Raw genomic sequence first — 19,216 nt, forward strand, 5'->3', positions numbered from 1 at the left:
CTTTATCCATCATGGTTTGCTCAGTCTGCTTACTTATAGAAGGCTGAACTACCAGCCCAAGGATGGCCCCACCCGACATGGCTGGGCCTTCTCCTATCAATTACTGATTAAGCAAATTCTCTAAGGGCTTGCCTATAGCCGGCTCTTACAGAGGCATTTTCTCAATAGGAGATCCCTCTGCTCAGATTATTCTACCCCCTGCGTAAAAGTGGGATAAAATGAGCCAGCACATACATTTTCAGAGATATAAATATTTGATGGACTGTTTAGTTACATACCTTAAAATCATAACTGAAGCAATAGTAAGATGATATCTAATGCAGATTTACACAATTTGTATCAGTGTTATTTAATTTAGAAATATTAGTTTTATGTTCTTACATCTCCTGAAAAATATTCAAGATTATTGCCATATATTTTTAAATCAATCTCTGTTATCAGTAGAGGTATTTTTAATTATCAGCACCTTCTTGGAGAGTGAATCACCTTACAGAATATAGTTTGGGGCTGATAAGCCATTCACAGCTAGTAATATCACTGAAAATTTCATACCAAACTACTTATGCACACATATGCAATCATCCGCCAGCAGTAGCATCGATGAACATCTAAAGTCTCCTCTTCTTCTGGAGATACAGCTGTGACCTCAATAAAACTGTAGAAGTTTCAATATTGTTACATTCTATCAGGGGACACTACTGAGAGTGTCAGGTGAATTCTTTGAAGTGTAATAACTGGAAGTGCAGGAGTAAAGGATGGAGGTGGAGGTGAGCTAAAGAAAATGTCTCTGCCACTTACAGTAACCTTTTATTTTCTATATTCTCGTGCTTTGACCTCTGAACTCTGGCTGAGCCTGGAGGGACAGTATCCCCTAGATTTATCCAATTCTTGATGACACTTAATAATGGTCCTGAGGGTAAACTTTTCCAGAATGCTGCCCACCTCCATGGACTCTCCTATTTGAGGTCAATATCATCCTTGCTTCTTTACCCCAAATTCAGTTATTGATTATTGAGCTTTCCTGAAGTTATTCAAACCAACTTTTTCTAACTCTGCCTTTGCTCCTGGAAACCGTAAGACAGGATCTTGCTTACCACAACTCCCTGCTACTGTGCCCATTACCAACCCTACAGCTTTCCCACCTTATGTCGTCAGCCCCTTGCCTCCATTCATGCGTTTTAACACACAGGGATGGGTGACATCTGAGGAGAAGCCTGTATGAAGTAAAGAGTGAGACATAGGATAACTAGAGAAGAAATGAACTCTCAGGGAGCTGCAGTGCTCCTGGGCTTATCTGAGGACGAAGGGGAGTAAGTGGGCAGAGCAGAATGAGCAGAGAAAAACACTGAGACCAATCAGGATGTGCCCAATTAGCTTGTCAGTGGAGGGAGCTGAGAGAGATCTCTAGATGCTGGAATGCTTCCTGTTGTCTTTCTACAGGAAGGAAACTTGGTGTATGGAAATGGGTTTTCCAAGTTTTCTTTGAGGTGTTACCTTGAATTGGGAGAGGAATTCAAGAAAGTTAGAGCCAGGAGGAGATTAGCTGCTTCTCCTAATCCCCCTGTTACTTGAAAGCAGTGTTAAGCTAGAGTTCTAGGGGAAGGAAGGAAGGAAGGCCTTGTTAAAGGATCCTCCATTCTATATTTTCTTCTTAGAAAGTGGGTATCCTAGCTAGGGTTACTATTGCTAACATAACACCATGCCCAAAGCAACTTGGTGAGGAAAGGGTTTACTCCACACAGTAGTCCGCCATTAAAGGAAATCAGGACAGGAATTCAAACTGGGCAGGCAGAAGCCCATGAAGAGCTAAGGGTGGGCAGCTTGCTGGCTTGCTCCTTATGGCTTGCTCAGACTGCTTTCTTAAGAATCCAGGACTACCATCCCAGGGATGACACCACCCACAATGGACTGGGGCCTCCCCACCCCCATCAGTCACTAATTAAGAAAATGCCCTACAGGCCTTCCTATAGCCTGATCTTATGGAGGCATTTTCTCAGTGGAGGCTCCCTCCTCTCCAGTTGACTCTAACTTAAGTCAAGTTGACAAAAATACTAGCCAGCACAATGAGTGAGTAGCATCAAAGGTGGAACCATTGAGAGTAGGCATAGAAGTAGCCTTTTTTTTTTCTACCAAGTAGAGACTTCTATGAATACTGAGAGAAATTCTATTGCTCTGTTGAGTCCCCATATGATAATGAGCTGCTAACCTACACTGCAGAAGAGATATTTCACTCTGTGGATAATCTTTGCTTCCCACACACTATTACCCCTTTCAACTGGATGAAGTTTCTTTTCCCTTGTAGTTGTCATAAACTATGGAAAGAATGAGATCAAAGCCAAAAACAGTTCATACCGAACCATCATTGGCCAGGATTCACACCTGTCTGTTTAAATTAAATATTCATTATGCATGTGATAGGCACAATATTTAGTATTCCTAGGGTGGGCACAAACTAATTAGATGCGTTTGCATATCTTATCACTGTGCTGAGCCTGAGGGAGTCTTAGAAGTGTAAATGCTGTTCACCTTAAAGAGTAATCACCAAGATACACACAGATAAACAATTGCAACAGCCTAGAATAAGGTGGTAGATTATTAATACAGCTGACAACTTCTCTATAAATTTGGAGGAAAGAGAGATAAGAAGCATTGGATTAACTAATGAAGAACTTGGTTTTAATTTTAAATTTGACCTTCAAGTATTAGGTTGAGATAGAAAGATAGCCAGGAGGCTGCTCAAAGAGATAAAAATGAAAGAGAAGGAGAAAATGGGGTGTCTGGGCAATAATAAAAATCTCAACCTTATTGGAAGGGGGACAGTATTACAAATAATTACAGTTGTCTGGAATTTTAAAAATGGGGGAAATGAGCATTGAGATAACTGGGAGAAAATAGTCTCATTGGACATTTTAAACCACGGTGTGGTGTGAATCACATTTAATAATGCGGCGGATGATTCAAGGATGAAACAATAAGGCACAAGGCGTGGGGACTGTCAATTACCCAGGAACACCATCACAGAGTACTAAGTAGCTTAAACCAACATGAATTTTTACCTATCCTGGAGTTCAGAAGTCCCCAGCCAAGGTGCTGACATGTCCACCTCTTCTTAGAGTTCCTGGGGACAATTTGTCCCACACTCTCACCTAGTTGAGCTTGTGGAGAATCAATCCAGTCTGCATTGGATTTCACACAAACACCATTATGTCCTTAGTCACTGGATTGGGCCCACTATAACTTCATGCTAACTTGATTGTGCCTACACAGATCCCATTTCCAGGCATGGCCCCTTCCATAAGTAACAAGAGTGAGAGATTGAATACACTGACCAGGAGGAAGGCAGACAACATGTGGGTTTGATGGTAACAGGTGGCTTTAGACTAAATTGTGTCACACTCAAATCTGAGGATGAAGTTCTCATCCCTGACACAGTGATGTATGGATATGGACTCTTTTCTATGGTGAACGGGTCCAGGTTAGGTCCTCATGATGAAATTCATAACCTTATAAGATATGCATTAGGGGCTGCTGAGATGGTCTAGTGATTAAGAACACTTATCACTCTTGCAGAGGACTTTTTGGTTCCTGGCACCCATGTGGACTCTCAAAGCCCTCTGTAACTGCAGTTCAAGAGGATTCAGTGTTCTCTTCTGGTCTCTGTGGGCACTGTATGAATATGGTTCATATACATGTAGGCAACCACTCATACACATTAAAAAAAATAAACTTTTTTAGATGTTTCAGGTCTCCTCCTAGCCTGGGATCAGCCAGTTCCTTAAACTTAGACCTCCCAGCCTCTAGGAGCAGCTCTCCACCTGTGGGCTGTGGTCTCTTTGGGGTTGCATGTCACATATCCTGCCTATCAGATATTCACATTACCATCCATAACAGTAGCAAAACTATAGTCACAAAGTAGCAATGAACATGATTTTATGGTCGGGGCTCACTACAACATGAGGAGCTGTATTAAAGGGTCATGGAACTAGGAAGACTGAGAACCACTGCATCTAGAACCATGAAAATGAAAGTAGTTTATGGCCTAGGATTTGAAATTTTGTCATGGCAGCTTGAGCTGACTAACACAGTAGGCATGAGATAATGAGCTTACTTAGTAGTTCTTTGTGCTGGAGTGCTATGCTAGGAATTGGGCTGCATGGACCAGGGCACAGCAGTTGGTTTGTTACAACATCTGGACATTGGGCATATGCATTCTATTTCCCCCTTTAGGATCCAAAGAACTCAGGCTTCTAACAGTATTATAATAGGAGATAATAGAAAAACCATAAAGTGCAATAATTTGAAAGGATAAAATAACATATGTAACATCAAGGCAAGATATATGAAAATTATAGAAGAAAGAAAAGAATTCCTGAAAAAATATAAAATAGTCAAATTAAAATATAAAACTTTATTAAGCCAGTTGCCACAGAGTAGCTGGAAGGTGATTAATGAACTTCCACTAAACTGATACTGGAACCAGCTGGGTTTACAGCTGAACTTTACTTAAACACTAAAAGAAAGATGATCCTATCATTTATTAAACTCCTTTCAATACCAGAAAAAGGTGGAAAACTCAACAGTTCTTTTCATCAAACAGCTTAGATTTAATATAAAATGCTTAAAATGATCATATGTATAAAAGACTATAAACCATTGTCTCTATTAAGTAGGGATGAAAAATGAAGTATCAGCAGATTAAATCGGTTGATAAATCAAAGCACTGACATAGTATGAGTAAAGCGTGCACATTCTTAGGTGGCAAGGATTATTTGTTAGCAAGAAAGACAATATATCACATGTATAATCTAGGCTTAAATTATGTGTGTGTGTTTGTGTGACAGAGAGATAGAGAGACAGAGACAGAGCAACCGAGACATGAAAGCATGAAGAGGCTACATGTGAAAATGGAAAGTAGCTACTTAGAGGTTCAGAAGAGGTAAGGAAAGTAAGAGGCAAAGATTAGCAATGTGAATTGTGTATACATATACATAGGCACCATATACATATACATCATATACATCTACAGGTACACACACAAAGCCCATTATTTTGTACACAAATGCCAATAGATAAATAAATGAATAAATGGAGCATGTCAATCCAATCCAGCTCAGTAAAATTCAGGCAGAAAGTAGTCCATCAGCAGACTGCACAGTGCTCAGCCCTAAGTGGCTACCACACCCTTTCCTCCCAGGGCTTGGGGATCATTGCAGAAAGGTTGTGAGCGCACGGGTGGTGGAGGACCACATCAAAGCAGTGTTTTATGGGCACAAGAGGGATGTAGCTCACGTGAACTCACAGAGACTGTGTGGGAGCTTACACAAGATCTGGTCAAGCCAGGGAAGGTCCAAGCATGGATGCAGAGGGAGTCCCAGAGCTCCACCTCTAGCTGAGGAGCTATTGACAGTTGATGGCTGCTGGGGGGAGGGAGAGTCAGTTTGCTTAGGGGTATCACTATCCTCCTCAACATGGGTTTTGTGATATTGACAACACAGCCCATTGCCATAGCTGTGGCTTATGAAGATCTGTGAAGCCAAAGACCTAGTCAGATTGTGAGAGTTCCTCACACACAGAAACTGTGAGGTGACAGACCAAGAAAGAGATGGAGCTTGTATCTGCCTAGGGGATGGAGAAATATTACCTACAAAGTAAGTAGAGCAGAAACTGACTAGGGAACAAGCACACAAGGAGGATGGTGGCTGTGCTCAGTGTGGAGCACCGAAGAAGGACGCAACGATCTCCTCCCTTTTGGTCATTGTATAGTATAGTTTCAGTTGCCACAAACATGAATTGTCATTTTAAAAGAATTCAAACATGAATATTTCCTAAATGAATACAGTATCAATACTAGGGAGTTTGTATTAGTCAGGGTTCTCCAGAGAACTGATAGGATGAACTTCTATATGTATGGGATTTATTAGAATGGCTTACAAGCTGTGTGGTCCAGCTAGTTCAACAATGGCTGTCTACCAATGGAAGGTCTAAGAATCCAGTACTCACTCAGTCCACAAAACTGGATGTGAACTGCTCTTCATATATGTCTATGCCAGAATGTCCACAAAGGCTCTAATGCCAGTCTGGAAATGAGGTCAGGCTGGCAAAGAGCAACAGCTGCTTTTTTGTAGGCTGCCAAGGGATGGTGTGGCCCAGCTTTAGGCTGGGTCTTTCTACCAAATGCCCTCAAGGTGTATTCAGCAACTTGAGTCTTTATTCCAGATGTAGTAAAGTTGACAACCAAGTATAGCCATCACAGAGCCCATTCCCCTAGTATTGGGCATTTTCTTTCTCTGAGGAAAGTTGATATGATTTCTATTCTTTCTCTGCCCTTCATCTCACCCAAAGATAGAGTGCAAAGTAAGACTAACAGATCATCTTATAGGTAGGTATAGAAAGACTCACTCTGCTGACATGCCCAAATCAGTCCCTTGGCCATGAAACACCACCATCACGGAGGCCTTCTGCCCCACTCCACTAGGGCTAGGATGGGAATTCTCCCTGCAGGACTCTGGGGGAGAGATTAAGACTGGTAGTGTAGCATGTTAGCTGGGGGAGGCGCTGTGTTTATTTCTAGGGTGCAGCTGGCAAGCCCACTTGACAGAACTGAGAGACCTTCCATCTTGCATGCCTACCTGGTCTATCCTCCATTTTATCTCTCAGAATTGGGGTAAGGAAGAAGGAGGCCATTATTAGTGTGGATGCCTTTTTAAAATCAACAGTTTTCATTTAGATCAAAAAGACTGATTTTGAAGACAAAAGTGCCCTGCAAACTTTATCAAAGGGCACCGAGGGCAAATGTGAACTTTGCAGAATGGTGTATGCTTACAGTTCTGTATCTGGGTATCCCACACTTCAGCAAGCAAGTAGACTGTGTTAGAATAATAAAAAGCCCAGGTTCTCACTCTGGTAAGTCACAAATGTGGACTCCTGCGGGTAATTGTGTAACCACAAATAATGTAAAACACACACTCACACAAACATGCACATATACACATATACTTGGCCCAGCCTGTATATGGTTTTTGGTTGGTGGTTCAGTCTCTGAGAGCCCCCAAGAGTCCAGGTTGAACTTTAAAATTCTAAGTCCTTGGGGCAAGGCAATTTAATGTCAGACTGGGGCGACTTTGAACTCCAACCTGCAAAAGGATTTAACAGTAAATTGTACTTGGAAATGTGAAATTAGAAAAAGCGGGTTATATTAAAATCCAGGACATTATAACAATTATGGGCCAAATTGAATCCCACTTCTTCAATTTATACATTAATGCTGAGTTCCTATTACCTCAGAACATGATATTATGTTGAGAAATGGTAATTAAGTTAATGAGGACATTAGATTGGGTCCTAACTCTACAGGACTCTTGTCTTGACTAGGAAAGAAACAGGTACTGAAGAAGGGCCATGTGGAGACACAGGAGATGGCCATCTGCAAGCCTGCAAAAATGGCCACAGGAGAAACCAGTCCTCTTAGCGCTTTGATACTGGACTTTGGGCCTCTAGCAATTGTAAAAGGATCCACCAATGGCCACGACACTAGTGTTAGATCTTTATCACTAGTACAAGGTTAAAGGTACTGTACAAGAGACACGGTGTTTTATTTTGTTTGTTTTTAATGGGAAAATGCCCTAAAGATGAAACCAGAAGGGGCTGAAGAGGTCACTCAACAGTTAAGAACACTGACTGCTCTTACAGAGAGAGCATCAGGGTTCAGTTCCCAGCATCCATGTAGAGCAGCTCACAACCACCTATAACTTCTAGTTCCAGGAGGTCTGATATCTTCTTCTAGCAAACATGGGCATTCATGCATCTGATGCATATGTACACATACACATACATATATCATACATACATACAGGTAAACACTCATACACATGAAATAAAAACAATAAGTAACTTTTTAAAAAGATGAGAACAGACATGTTCTGATAGACTGATGGTCCCTTCCACATATGGAGTTGAGAGTTAGACCAAATGAACAGAGTGGTTTTATAGGGAACATGGTTGCACCTTCTTGCCCTTCCTCTATACTCTCTGCCTAGGAAGCAGAGGAATTGGGGAGAATTTCCTTGGTGAATTGTTCTGATGACTGGGGAAAGGGAGCAGGTTCTCCTGCTCCCATTGGCTATCAGACATGCAGGCTCCCTCATGAGGATAGGTACCTTCAACTTCAGTCTTCTTGTGAAAAGGACCTGCTTTTTTGTCTCTCTTGTTTAATACTCAGTTTTTTTTTTAAAATTAATTTGTGAGGGCCAGATAATGCTTTAAAGACACCAGTAAATGTGTATGTAGATTCACATTTTTCATTCTGAAGAGTTCACCCTTTGAAAGAAGGCATTCTATGGTGGCCGAATGTGCAACACTCTCAGCAGCATGCTTACTCTAGGAAAATGAAAGAGTGGCCAGAGCCTTTCTGTATGGGCTACACTAGAACTAAGGACACTCTAATTTGTATACTATATATGTTTGACTTATTAAGCATCCAGCTCAGTGCCAGGGTCAGTTTAATGTTAATTCAAATAACCCTTGATGTAGGCAGAGAATTGTTTTTTTGGCTTGACAGTTGATACAAATGCTTTCATATGTATTGTCTGGTTTCTCCATATTAGGTGTGACTTGATGACTTTCTGTGAGTCACAAAAGCAGCATAGCTAATCAGCAGCAGTCACCAGACCCAGTTCTGTCTCTAAGATCTTCTTGCTGTTTCATACAGTTGCTTAGGAAAAAAAAAAAATCATTAACTCAGCCATTGAATGAGGCATCAGAAAATCAGGGACCTTGAAACAGACACCTATCAGCTCAAAGGCACTTGTGCTTGAACTGTGTGAAATAAAAATTTTAAAAGGTGCATGAACTACAATGGACCTTAAGAAATGTGTGATGCCACGGCTGGACTATTTGACCTCACCTTGGTTCTGAGGCAAATGAGATCATGAACTTCCCAGTGTGTCTTAGCATTAGCAACCGATGCGTCCTTTCTCAGTGAGAAACCACGTTGATCTCTCCTAACCTTTTTTTCTTCTCTCCAAAATCAGAAACACAGACCCTCTGGGGTAGAGTGGTTCTCCCTTTTCTCCTAGCTTCTCTCTTTTCTGAGCACCAGATGAGGCCTCTACCAGGTGTTTATGTCATGGTGGACAGCCTCACCACAGACCCAACAGGAATGGGCTGACTGTGGACTGTTATCCAGAATAAACTTTGCCCCCCGCCCCCCGCAAACTGCTTGCCCCAGATATCTGTTACAGGAAAAGAAAACTGATCGGCACAATCTTTTTTTGATGTCAATTTCTTGTCATTGCTAAGAAGTTTCCCTTACCTACCTTCTCTCTTGCAGTCACTGGGCCTGTGCAGACCCAAACCATTCCCTTCTGATTGGCTGCTCTTAATATGTGAGGGCAGGTAGTCAATCCCATCTGTTTTGGTCAGACTGAGGGGGTACCCACATGAGTAAAGTACAGGGCAGGGGCGCAGGGGCGCAGGGGCGCAGGGGCGCAGGGGCGCAGGGGCGCAGGGGCGCAGGGGCGCAGGGGCGCAGGGGCGCAGGGGCGCAGGGGCGCAGGGGCGCAGGGGCGCAGGGGCGCAGGGGCGCAGGGGCGCAGGGGCGCAGGGGCGCAGGGGCGCAGGGGCGCAGGGGCGCAGGGGCATGTCTAAGAGAGTGAAACTCTCTAGAAACTAGAGAGTAAACCCATTCCAAATGAGAGCAGAACCCACTCATGGTATAGGTCCCTCAGCGTAATAAAAGGCAGGAAGGGGATGTTAGCTGGCACAGGCATTTTCTCCTTCTACTTCCTGTCCACCATAAAACCCAGAGTTCAGCCACATGCCCCTAGTACTACGATGTTTTGGTCCACCTCGGGTCCAAACCCAACAGAGCCAAGGACTGTGGGCTGATAGTTCTGAAGACAGGAGCCCAAATAAATCTTTCTCTTCTTATAAGTTGTTCTGTCAGATATTCTGTCACAGAGATAGAAAGTCTTACAGAAGGCAAGCCATACATTCTGAAGTCTGTTTCTACAGGCATATGTAGTCTCCTCGCTGGCTAGCTGAAGACTATTTGAAAAGGAAAGAGGAACTACCATCCAGTTTCATCAGCTCAGTACATTGGGTTGGGTACAAGATCATCCCAGGATACTATGTTTTATAAAACATACAGTGCAAGGAATAAAGGAAATACACACTCAGAGATGGGGCTGCATTAGCATAACCACTCAGGACTAGTGCCTACACTGTTATAAGTCTGTGAGTTACACAGAGGAAAAGCAGGGAAGAGATTCTGTATGCTCAGTCCCTTTCAAGGGAAATTCTTTTCAAGATGTATTTTTCCATGCAGAAAAAAATTTAACTTGAAAATGCATAGGGAGAGATGATGGCTCTGGCAAACCTTGACCCAATCATGTAAAGTGGGATTATTCACGCCTCTCTGCCCAGGAAGCTATTCGGGATTCTTAGATGAAAATAGAAGTGCAAAGTGTACTTATAAATAAGTAAAGATTTTTACTGCTAAGATCAGCACAGAGGCACGTTGGGGCCTTTGTGTCTTGGAACTGCTGAGTCGGCAGACATAGATGGTGTGTGAAGACGGGGGGGGGGGGGGGGGGGGGGGGGGGGGGGGGGGGAACTAGTGAGAACTACATTACCCTCCCCTCGTGGCAGTACCCCTCCCCCTCTCTAGCTCCTTCACAGTCAGGCTCAGTACCAGCACACAATGCTCTGCTTCACAGTAGGTACATTGTTAAGTGTGCTCTCTGCAGAATGGACTCCCAGCACATTTTAATATTTATTTTCATCCGTTCAATAAAAACTTGACCCTATGGGTTGCATACTACATACGACTAAAGTTGGTCAAACATCTTTTTAAATCTAATTTCTCTACATGCTTTTGTTAAGAGAAGGATGCAATTAGACTGGTGATCGAGAGGTTACAGGGACACTGAACACTTTGTGGCAGTGACGTGCACACCATTAAGTGGCATCATGAAACTGTGATCGCTAAGACAGTTCATTAAGCAAAGATAACTAACTCGCATTGCTTCTTCTCCTTCCCCTATCTTCACCTATATCTCCTGAGGGGGATTTCTGGGATAAATCTCCCAAAGTTACAAGTATGTTCTTTAAAGGCCTTAAAAGCCACATTACCCACATATCCAAAAGGAAAATAAAAGTGTAGATTTAATGAGATACTTCTGTTTCTGCAACTTTAGGAGATTATTTTTAAAGCAGTATGTCTACATTCTTACTTTAGGAGATTGTTTATAAAAAAAAAAAAAGGAGATTGTTTATTTTGAAAGCAATATGCATGTGCATTCTGATAAAACAGAAGCATGACTCACACTTTACCCAATGAACCTCAGTGAATACCAGCATCGTTGACTCTGGGGAGCCTTTAACAACGTCTGCCCTAGACAGCAGGACAAATACAATGGCAGAATTTCGAAAGCTAATTGTTTATATTTTCAAAAGAATTAAAAATGACATTTGGTTGGTTTTGTTAGGTGAGATCTTCTTATGTGGGCCAGATTGGCCTTGGACTTGTTATCCTCTTGTCTCAGTTTCCTGCAGACTAGAATTATACAATACCCTATATACTAAGTCTCCAAGATATATGGTAAATGGAAAATATTTACAGAATTACACACCTTCTGTTCACTTACACCAGCATTTTGTGTCAGCATCTCAGAATTTTCTCACTGGTGTGAACTGGTTTCTGGCAATCAGCTGAGAATGAGAATTCTAAGTCCTGGAACAGAGACAATTTTTTGTGATGAGAATTTCAGTAAGATACAAACAGTTGCTATCTTGAGACTAAGTGTCTTAGTGTTCTATTGCTATGAAGAGACATCATGACCACAGCAACTCTTCCAAAATAAAACATTTAACTGGGCCTGGCTTACAGTTTCAGAGCTTTAATCCATCATTGTCATGGCTGGAAGTATGGTGGCACACAGGCAGACATGGTGAAGGAGACCTAGCAGAGAAATCTACATTCGGATTGATAGGCAGCAGAAAGAATAGACATTGGGCGTGGCTTGAGCACTCAACACCCCATAGCCCATCTCTAGTGACCTGCTTCCACTCCAGCAAGGCCACACCTCCCAATCCCTGTCAAGTAGTACCACTCCCTAAAGTCCAAACATTCAAATATATGAGTCTGCCTATTGGGTCCTTTCCTATTCACACCACCACACTGGGGATTGTCAAACTGCTAAGATGGAGATAACTGATTAGTGTGTCCTCACTTCAGAATCTGTCAGAATTCTGTCTGGGTGCTTAGTTCTGCTCTTCTAAGAAGGTTGCTGATCAGAAGCGATCTACTAAGCCATTCTCTGTCTCAGAATGGATAAAGGTGACTGGGAGGCTGCCTCAGTGTGGAGTAGCTCTAAAGGCCCATTCCCCATACTGCTCTATGCTGCCTTTAACACAGCCACCTGCTCGGGAATGCTTAATGTGTTCCCGGAAGGTGGGAAGAGAAGCATTCAGCCTTCATGCACAAACCCACATGAACCACATTTTCCCCAAGAATTTTCATTTACATTCACACGTCTGATTTGCATGCTCTTTGTAATTTCTTACGTTAGGAAATATACTTACTCTTGTCTTTTGACTACCATGCTGTCATGGTGTAGTTAATTTACAGTTGTGTTAGGAGCTTCATTGGAAATGGGTAATTTCACATTCAGTGTATACAGAGTGGGAAGAAGAGATAAGAATAAGATGAAAAGGCTCTGAAGATGAAAGCTGTAAGTGAAGACAGGTATAAGTGGCTTAATTCATCTTTTATTCTGCAGCACAGGAGGGAGGCAGAAATCTCCGTTTCAAAGCCATGTCATGCATGCTACTGTGAATGTATAGAGATATTTGACAACCGCTCACTTCCATATCTGGAAAATTAATCAGATCTGACAGCTGTTGCCCCCATATGTGAGGGCCTTTCCCAGTTTTATCAATACCCTAACTGATAACCACGAAGCCATAGCTGGCTGAGTGTTCACAGATGTAAATCTCCTTATTATTTTACCAGGGATCTTTGGGTGAGGACTGGAGCTGACTCTGTGCTGGAATCAGGCATTATATCTAGGTCACTGACAACCAGCCAGAAGATTGACAGCAGCCCCTTTCATATGAGAGCAGATGTGTCTCAAGGGAGAGTCAGTGGTTGGATTCCCTGATGGATTGTCCATAGGGCTGAATCTCTGGGAGGAAAAGGGATACAGGACCTGCCACTTAATTCCTCAGGCAGAAAACTTCTATGGAGAAGAAATCCACCCTCAGGGGAGTAGGAGGCAGCTGTCCTCTGCAGGACCAGAGACCCAGAATGCAAGCAAGACACTAATGAAATAGGGCACAGCCCCACTCCTGGGTCAGGGTGGCAACGTTCCTGGAGAGGGCAGGCTTCAGGAAAAGATGAGCAGGTCATCTGAAGGAGCCGTTCTACGTCTCAGGTGATAGTACTTTCTGCTGCTGAGACCTGGACTGGGTTTCCAAGTCTGCCAGTCAAAATTGGTAGAAGGATTTGTTAAGACAAAATCAACACCAGTGCTTAAAAAAAAAACATCCCTGAAAGCAAAAGGAGAGACTATTTGGGGAAGGAGAGGAACTCAGCAAGAGACAGGCAGGGATGGGGAATGATGGTAGAGGATGGGATGAACAAGAACAAAGGGTGTGTTTGAGCATGTGTGTGTGCATGTGTGTGAATGTGTATGCATGTGTGCATATGCGCATGTGTATTTGTGTGTGTATATGTGTATGTGTGTGTGCATGTGTATGTGGATGTATGTGTGCATGCATCTTTGTGCATGTGTATGTGTGTGTGCATGTGTGTGCATGTATGTGAATATGTGTATGTGTGTGTGAATGTATGTATGTGTGTGCATGTGTGTGTACATGTGTGTATGTGTGTGCATGCATATGTGTGTGCATATGTGTATGTGTGTGCATGTGTGTGCATGTGTGTGCATATGTGTGTATGTGTGTGTATGCATATGTATGTATGTGTGTGTGCATGTGTATTTGTGTGTGTGCATGCATGTGTGTGCATTTGTGTGTAAAAAGGCCATAATGAAACCCATTTGCCAACTTAAAAATTAAGCATATTGTTGGAAGTAGGGCAAGGCATGAAGGTTTCAAAACATTTGGCCGTGGTGTGCACCAGAAGAGTGGCAAAGAGCAGCAAAACTGTGACTTACTCCAAGAAGACCTGTGAAGCCAGAGAATCCGGGAGATTGACATTTTAGGGTCTCCTTTACTAAAGGGTTATAAAACTGGACACCATTGCTGGGACCCACATTCCTTTCAAGGCTTGCCTTTGGGAGCCTCCTCTTGGACAAACACCCTTTAGGTGCCAGAGCCAGTGTAACTGTAATATGTTCTGCCCATGGGCAATCATAGTCCAGGGAGAAAGACACAAACCAGTAATGGCCTTCAGTGATCTTCTGAGAGCTGTGTCCAATTTTCACACAACACCTTGTGTGTTGTGATTAGACTCAAGGGAGATTCAAGAAAAATCTTCAGGATGTAGGTATTTAGAAGGATCTGAGAAGAGTACCCTACACAGTCTATCACTTTTTTCTTCAACCAATGTTTGTTGAGTGCCTACTGTGGTAGACTCTATTTTAGGGGCAGCTATCATAATGGTAAGTCAAAGAAATACCTATGAGCAGAGGTTCAAGGAGGGGAAAACTCAGTTCCTATGAACAAGGGGTTTTTGTTTGTTTGTTTGTTTGTTTGTTTTGAGACAGGGTTTTTCTGTTTAGCCCTGGCTGTCCTGGAACTCACTCTGTAGACCAGGCTGGCTTCGAACTCAGAAATCTGCCTGCCTCTGCCTCCCAAGTGCTGGGATTAAAGGCATGTGCCACCACTGCCCGGCTCCCTTGAACAAGTATACGTGGAGAGGACAGTGATGCTCTGGAGTGTTAAACCGCGCATACGAGATCCCGAAAGAGGTAGCATATATCCTCCTGTTGGCTCTCACTGCTGCCTACGATGCTCTACTGGAAATGGGATGCATGAGAAAGTAAAGAGGCTCTTTGTAAATACTCCACCTGTTTGAGAAATCGTCATGTGACCCTGCTTGCCTGGACCTCAGTCAGCATGAGCATTGACTAGTTACCTCCATAGGAAAGAATTCACAAGTGCTCGTTTGCCCAAAAGGCAAAGCAAGTCATGCAAATAGCAATGCCAGGCAGCCTCTGAGGTGACAACTCTTGTCACTGTCATCCCTGGGCTCTGCAGATGGCATCAGCAATTTCCTCAGCTAAGATGGCTCTCTGTGGATCTCACAATATCCCAGAAACTCTCCTAAGAAACTATTCTTCTAATTATTTAAAAACCTTTCCAAGGACAAATTACATGAGCTGAACTAAGCGAACATGTCCACCTGATACATTGTTCACAGCTACAGCAAAGCTTCACACGCTGTTTCTATTCAAGAACCCTTCTCATCAGAGAAACTTTTACAGGAACTTAGCAATACAGATATAGAATATAGTTACCCAGTACTCCACTTCCAAGGGATCTGACGTCCTCTCCTAGCCTTGGTGGGTACTGCATGCACATGCAGGCAGACAAATACTCATATGCAAAATACAAACTTAAAAATTAGCCTGGCGGTGGTGGCGCATGCCTTTAATCCCAGCACTTGGGAGGCAGAGGCAGGCAGATTTCTGAGTTCAAGGCCAGCATGGTCTACAGAGTGAGTTCCAGGACAGCCAGGGCTATACAGAGAAACCCTGTCTTGAAAAACTAATATATATGTATATGTATATGTATATATATTATGTATATATAAGTATTATGTAAATATATATGTGTGTATATATACACACTATATATATATATATATATATATATTAAATGTGCACCAATATATATATTAAAGTTAGATATTCTTAAAGGTACAGATAAGTGATAGTTCTGATCAAGCAAAGTGGGAATCCAACCAGGGCCATGGTTATCCTTATGCCAACCTGAGTAATCCACATCCTTTAGAGCTCCATTCTACAAATTCAGGTCGTGGTAAGAGAATGGTACATGGCTTTATTCCAAGATTATATCCCATGACATCGGTTTAACAAGAATAGTGGTGCGGCGGGAGAATTATATTTTGGTTGGTAGCATTGTGTTATCCATTCTGCTTTCAAATTTTACTAAACTACTTAGTTGCTCACCCACAGCTTAATATCTTCTACAATAGGTTAATGCTGTACAGACTGTGGGGTGATTTGCATGCACTACAGATTTATCAGGTAATCATGTAAAAACACTTAGGAGCTAAATTTACTGATCTTACATGCATTCCAGGGGGTAAAGCAGACTGTCTCTTCGTGGTGACTTCAAAAGCACAGTTTCTAAAAATATCTGCAGCGAAGGAGGCTAGAGCAGCGCCCCAGCGCCCGGTGCAGCAACATCTTACAAAGGCTGTTCTCTGGAACACTAGTGCTGCGTTGAGAGTCGTTAACGGCTCTTAACGACAAAAGGATCCTGTGGTCCAATCAATCCCTGTTACGGTTAGTCAACGTTCAATAGATTCCTTCTTACTTTAGGATATAGTCATTTTTAATCAATCACATGAATGGTTTATAAATCTCTCGGGAGAAGCTATAGCTTACAGCATTTTCCATTTCCTCATGACCTTAAAAGTGGGTACATGGCAGTTGGCAGTGCCTGTGGGATAGCTTAGGAACTAGGCTTACACTGGCTGTAAGCTGTGGCGACCCAGCAGCTTGGCCGCTTGAGTGGAAGTCCCGGTATTGTAGCGCTTTGAGGACGAGTAGGTAATGAAAGTGCAGTCTGGCGCTGGAGACAGAAGCAGGAAACCATTAAGCAACAATGTATCTAAGCTGGTGCACATTTAATGTGTTTCCAGAAAACACGGAGCTGGATGCAGAGGCCCGGAATCGCCAGCTGTTTTAAAGCCAGGGTTTCTCTTCACATTTGCACCCTGTGCCAGATTCTGATCTTAGCAGAAGCAGCAGGAGTGTCTATCAAAAGGTGCCATGTGGACCCAGCATTCCGTAGACTACTAAACTGGAAGGAAGAAATGGCCTCTAGAGAGGGCAATCCACGAGAACATGGAGAACATCACCTGTCATACACAGGAGAGATCCTTCCTGGAATGAACCGTGGCCTCTGAAGCAAAATGCAGATGTTCTAATGACAGATGGCTCCAGAGACACAAGAATAGGGACCAAGAGACTATGTTGGAGAATCAGGGGTGGCCCTCAGTTTCTTAGAAACAAGGAAATGAAAAATAATCTATTTTTTTCTTTGTGTATAGCATCTAGTAACTTGTTAAGTATCACTGTGTGTTATGGGTTATCTGACAAGATTTTCACAATACTGTGGGTGCTAAAGAGAACTATGGATCCAGAGGGACTGTGATGCACAGCAGCTGTACACACAGTCACTACCCAGGAAATGGCTCTTAGTAAGAGGCTGACAGCAGGCATCATACCAACACATTTGGAAAACAGGAGTGAGTTAGAGACCTGTCCAAGCTCAGACAAGTGCATCAGAGAAAGAAGGAAACAGGAAGATTAAACTCTGTAATTGGCTTTGGTTCATCATTTTCCTCACCTTGTTTAAAGAGCCTTTCTGGGTTTTCCTCTTTGTACCCTCCTTCTCCTTGTAGGCCAAACTCAGGAACACATGCTGTAAACAATAGCTTGTGGCTCAGATGAAAAAGTCAACAATCACATTGGGAGAGGGAGAGATTGATTTCTCCCGGTACATTAATCACTGAAGCAAATCTTTGCCCCTTCCTCCATTTCTTCTCTTTCTCTCCAGAAAAAAAAAAGGAATGAAGAGAAGAGGATGAAAGAATGCTTTTGACCAGCTTCAGACTAGACAGAACACAAGGTGGATAAAGTCATCAGTGAGAAAACCGCTAACAATGAGGACTATAAAGACAATGGAAAAATAGCTCTTTGGGCACCTCTGTCCTGCTCCACAGTGTTGCTGTGCACTGTGTTGCTGTGCACTGTGGTAATGATGCCAAATAACTTACCTAAATTAAGCACATGCTTCTAAGACTCTGTGGTGAAGGGACAAATACATCTCCCCTCCCCACTAACCCCAGACTTTCAGCTCCAAAAATATGTCTTTTATACAATAACAATATAACTAACTAGTGAGTCTCTTTTGGACAAAAGCCTCTGGCCAGAAAGACTAAGTCATGGTTAAAAGATTGTAACTTTTTGGGGAATGGGTTGAGACATGGTTTCACTATGTAGCTCTGGCTGTCCTGGAGCTGGCTATGTAGAGGAGGCTGGCTTAGAACTCACAGAGATCCACCTGGCTCAGCCTCCTGAGTGATAGAGCAGTCTGCATATAAACACCAACATGACTGGCTTTACATGTTTCCAGGTCTGGGAACACATGCTAGCATTCCTGGAGAGAGAGTGGAGGTCTGGACTCTGCATATCTTGCATTCGGCTGGCCATGAGCTGTAGTCCTCTTAATACATGGATAATTGTATCTAAACTGTTGTGTTTGGGGGATTTCTTTTGCCCACTGATATGTGTAATTCTAGCAAAGGATTGAACCAGGGATGGGAATGACTGGATTGAAAAGAGGGGAGCTTCCTGGGACTGAGCTTGTGGGGTCCGTGGTGACGGCATGTGTATTTTAGACCACCTAATTGGTAATTGCAGATCTGTACTTTAGCTTTGCCCTGGTTAAAAAGTTATCTGTGCTTCATTTCCTCATGTGTAAAGTAAGGGAAATTTTTGAGGGAGATTAAAAAATAATTCAGGAGCATTAATGGGCCTGCATACCGTGGCCTCAGAAACATTAAGGAGTCTGCATATCCTGGACTCAGGACAATGACAGATGGCTACTCTGGACTCAGGACATCAATAGAGCTAGAAACTCTAGATACACGATGTTAAGGAGCCCTGAATCTCTGCTTCCTCCTTATTGAGTTTCTACCTACTCCTTGGAAATCAAAAGTCATCTCCATTGCTTTAGAAATGTGAAAATGAATTATATATATATAGCTGATTTTGCCTTTAAAAGAATATTACAAGTTTCAGATAGGAAGCATGAGACATAGTTTAAACCTCTGGGGAAACATTCTTCTGAATTATCAGGAAAAAACCAATTAAAAGTATTGAAAAGGAAGCAGAGTATGTCTATGAAATCTTTAATTGAATTAGATGATCACTTGTTTCTTTTAAGCTTACAGATTGCACTTTTTATGAAGTGGAAGGGTTTCTTGCCTCTCAAA

General features: G+C 42.6%; 1 long non-coding RNA gene across 3 annotated transcripts in view; it reads right to left on the reverse strand.

Moving 5' to 3' along the window:
- The window catches only part of LOC116092859, a 37,604-nt gene extending 21,165 nt beyond the window's left edge, over window positions 1–16,439 (reverse strand). The window contains exons 1-3 of one of the 3 annotated variants that reach the window (XR_004119538.1): window positions 16,280–16,439; window positions 11,631–11,731; window positions 6,400–6,505 (exon numbers count right to left, since the gene is read on the reverse strand). This is a non-coding gene — a long non-coding RNA (uncharacterized LOC116092859). The remainder of the gene's footprint in view (window positions 1–6,399; window positions 6,506–11,630; window positions 11,732–16,279) is intronic. The other 2 variants (XR_004119537.1, XR_004119536.1) reach the window with 2 other exon arrangements.
- Window positions 16,440–19,216: the final 2,777 nt, after the last annotated feature.

The sequence above is a fragment of the Mastomys coucha genome, unplaced genomic scaffold, assembly GCF_008632895.1.
Source record: "Mastomys coucha isolate ucsf_1 unplaced genomic scaffold, UCSF_Mcou_1 pScaffold16, whole genome shotgun sequence".
In the NCBI taxonomy this organism is placed as follows: domain Eukaryota; kingdom Metazoa; phylum Chordata; class Mammalia; order Rodentia; family Muridae; genus Mastomys; species Mastomys coucha.